Raw genomic sequence first — 4,036 nt, 5'->3', positions numbered from 1 at the left:
TGATTTCCAGGAATTATCAAAGAGGATATTTATGCAGGGACTTGGTTATACAGGTGATGGAAGAGATAATGGTAAGGTGTTGTAGATTTCAAAAACAGCCAGAAATTTTTTCTCTCCCGTTTAGAAACGGAGTCTATTTCTTTACCTATTGAGTTGAGGCAGGTCTTGTGATTTGCTTAGGGAAGAAGCGATGTTATATGAAATCCAAGTTTGGGCCTCGAGAGGTCTTTCCTATTTCCCTTCTTTCTTGGAACCAGCTGCCAACTGAATATACCTGGACTAGACTGTTGGATGATGAGAGACATAAGGACCCACCATTGCCCCGGATGACAGCCAGCCAGCTTCCGAATTAGAGCCCCCTGCTGATCTGGCTCCTGACTATAGACTCATGAGGGTGCCCAGCCAAGACTAGCAGAAGAATTGCCCAGCTGATCCCAGTCTAAACTGCTATCTCATGCATTGTGGGCGACAAATAATGGTTGTAGTCTTAACCATTAAGTTTTTTTGTTAACTAAAAATTGTGTTTTATTATTTTACCCCCAAGAAAAAACTTGGGTAATCTAAAATTGAAATCAAATATATGTTCCTAATTTTTTAAAATTGAAGTATAGTCAGTTTGCAATGTTGTGTCAATTTCTGATGTATTAGCTATTGAGTTTTTTGTTTTGTTTTTATTGATTTTATTTTTTATTAAAGTACAGTCAGTTACAATGTGTCAACTTCTGGTGTACAGCACAATGTCTGAGTCGTGCATATACATATATATATATTCATTTTCATATTCTTTTCCATTAAAAGTTATTACAAAATATTGAATATAGTTCCCTGTGCTATACAGAAGAAACTTATTTTTTAAAATTTATTTTTATATACAGTCGCTAAGATTTGCAGATCTCAAACTCCCAAATTTATCCCTTTCCACCCCCTGCCATTAAGTTTTGAAGTTGTTTGTTCTAGAACCAAAGCGAACTGGTACATGAAGTAACCCAGAGATTAGCAACATCAGGGAATCACTATGATGGGCAGCTATAAAGACAAAGGGAGGAGGCCATATAATTGGCTCCCAGGGTAACCAGAGCCAGAAAGTAACCAAAAAGAAGAGGAATAAGGGCAGAGGTGTCCCATGGAAGTTTAGAGACACAGAGAAGCTGGAACTGATTGAAACAGAGAGGAGGTGCAATACCCTGGCTTCTCTCCTATTTGCCCTGCAATCTCCCACCAGAGCTGGCCATCAGCTGAGCTCAGCCGGCAGCCAGGTGCCACCAGAGCCTGGAGATGCAGGCTTCAGGAATCAGCCTTTCTGCAACACAGAGCAGAGCAGGGGAAGGGCTGGGAATGGATACGAGTGCGAACAGGCCCAAGACTGATCCTACACCTCCTTTGGGAGAAAGAAAAAGAAGTGGGGATTACTGATTGAACTTTCAAAACAGCACAGTTGCATGCTCTTATTTATATTTTATTCCCAATGCAGGAATTTAACCCAAACTAAAAATGAGTTCTAGCTATGGGAAAATTTTCATTGCAAGGGTCTCATCTTTTGACAAAATATAATCAAACTCTATTACCCTATTTATAAAATATCGTACCCATAGTGGCCCATTGAAAACACGAATCATCAAAACGTAGCCTGAGTGTTTGCTTCAGCAGCACATATACTAAAATTGGAATGATACAGAGAAGATTAGCGTGGCCCCTGAGCAAGGATGGCATGCAAACTTACGAAACATTCCATATTAAAAACAAAAAACAAAATGTAGCCTGAGTGATGCTCTTGTTAGGTCAAAAAGTGAAGTTATAAAAGACGAATTTGATGAATTTCAATCCATTCAGCAAGCATTAACAACTTTTTGTATGCCAATCAAGCACAATGAATGGTGACACAACAGATATGCATATATGTACCGACAATTGCAATAGAGTACAAATATTGTTGTTGACCTACAGAGTCGGATGGGGTCATTTAAGCTGGGTCTTGAAGAATGGGTAGGAGTTCACCAGGTAGAAAAGATACAGAATAGTTTTTCAGGAGGAGTATGCAAAGTTTCAGAGATAAGACACAAGATGTCATATTGAAGAAATTGGTTAGTGTATTGTAGTTTGATGTGGCTGAAACACTGATTGCGGGAGGAATATGGAGACAGATGAGACCAAAGACATGGCAGGGGTTAGACCACGGAGGCCTTAAATGTCATGTGGAAGAGTTTATAGGCAATTGGGAGACAGCAACATTTTAAATTTTATTAGATTTTTAAGAATTAAAATGATACATTCTTATTTTAAAGAGTTAAAAAACGGTGTAAAAGGGAAAAAAAAGGTTCATGATTTCTCTCCTCTCCTATCTTGGAGGCAGCCAGGGCTAGTAATCAGGAGGCTATCTCCTGGCCTACCTTTCTCTTATTGAGGGTTGGTTGGTTGGCTTACTTGAGCTCATCTGGATTGCAAAAATAATAAACAGCTGTCCCTCATTATCCATGGGGTTCTGGTTCCGGGACACCTGTGGATACCAAAAATCCAAGGATGCTCAAGTCCCTTACATCAAATAGTGTAGTATTTGCATATGACCTATGCTTATTCTCCTGTGTACTTTAAATCACCTCTAGATTACTTATAACACCTAATACAATGAAAATGCTGCGTAAATAGTCGCCTGTGTAAGGCAAATTCAAATTCTGCTTTTCTGGAACTTTTTGAAATTTTTTTCCCCCAAATATCCTCAGTTGGAGGTTGGTTGACTCTGCCAACACAGAGCGCAGGACTGCAGAAGGCCAGCTGGACTTACTGCTCTGCAACTTGCTTTTCCCTTAACAGTCTGTGGGCATCCCACCAGATGAGTCAGATTTAACCCATTTATTTATTCAACCATCGTCTTAGCGGGGGACCAGTTGTTTTCCATTTTCAGCAACTATAAAGATATTGCAGTGGGCCTCTTCGAAGATGAGTCTGGGTATATTGAGGCTTTCATTTCAGTAAAATAGATTCTCAGAGGCAGCATATCTGGGTCAATGGATGTCCACATTTTTAATTTTAATGGGTGTGTCCAGGTAACTTTTCTAACAGGTTGTGGCAATTCCTGTTTCTCGATGCTGTCAGCCAGCACTGGCCATTATCACTCTTCCACTTGTAAATTTTGGCAAATATAATGGGTGGAAAAAAGGCTGCATTGGTTAATTGGTATTTCCCTGACTTCTACAGACACTGAGCAACTTATCATGTTTATTGACAATTTGTAAGTTCCCTTACGTGAATGGCCTGCTCATTTTTCTATTCAGTGGTCTTATCATTTGAATAATGAATAATTATTAATCTTTATCCATACATTTTGCAAAGGTTCCTTTGTCCTCCCCAGATTATCATTTGTATTTTAAAAAACCTTTTTATTTGGAAATAATTAGAGAATAATTAATGAAGTTGTGAAATGGTAGAAAGTGTCCCATCTACCCTTTACCCAGCTTCTCCCACGGGCAGAGTCTTACATAACCATAGAACAATATCAAACCTCCACTTGTCTTGTGATGTGCTGTTTTGATTTCAATAACTTTCTCATAAATTTTAATATCTGGTAAGTTAAGTCCCGCCACACCAAACGTTTTCCTTATTTTCTTGGCTGGTCTCAGGTTCTTCTTTTTCCCATTCAAAATTTAAAACAATTTTAGCCACTTACTCCTCTTGTCTTCCCCCCTAAAATTCTGATTACAAGTCAAAGTTATCTATTAGTTTGTGAAAGATGGACAATTCTGATTGCAACTCACTTAGAGTTATATATCAGTTTGTGAAGGGTGAACATTTTAAGATGTCAAATTTTCCTACTCACGAATGTAGTATTTCTCTCCAGCTCTTCTGGTCTTTTTTAACGCCCTTCAATAAGAATTAGGTTTTCTTTACTTAGATCACGCGCTTTCTATGGATAATTTATTCATAGGTATTTTACAGCTTTTGTCATGCGTACAAATGAGGTACTGATTTTCTATTTCTGCTGTTAACAGATTACCACAAGTTTAGTGGCTTCAAACAACACGAATTTATTATCTTACAGTCC

General features: G+C 38.4%; 1 non-coding gene across 1 annotated transcript; it reads left to right on the top strand.

Annotated features, from left to right (window-relative positions):
* Positions 1–1,631: 1,631 nt before the first annotated feature.
* Positions 1,632–1,738, top strand: LOC116147262 (U6 spliceosomal RNA). Its single transcript, XR_004130796.1, has one exon. It is a non-coding gene; the product is annotated as a U6 spliceosomal RNA (small nuclear RNA).
* Positions 1,739–4,036: the final 2,298 nt, after the last annotated feature.

The sequence above is a fragment of the Camelus dromedarius genome, chromosome 24 (assembly GCF_036321535.1).
Source record: "Camelus dromedarius isolate mCamDro1 chromosome 24, mCamDro1.pat, whole genome shotgun sequence".
In the NCBI taxonomy this organism is placed as follows: Eukaryota; Metazoa; Chordata; class Mammalia; order Artiodactyla; family Camelidae; genus Camelus; species Camelus dromedarius.
This window is presented reverse-complemented; position numbering and strand designations above follow the sequence as displayed.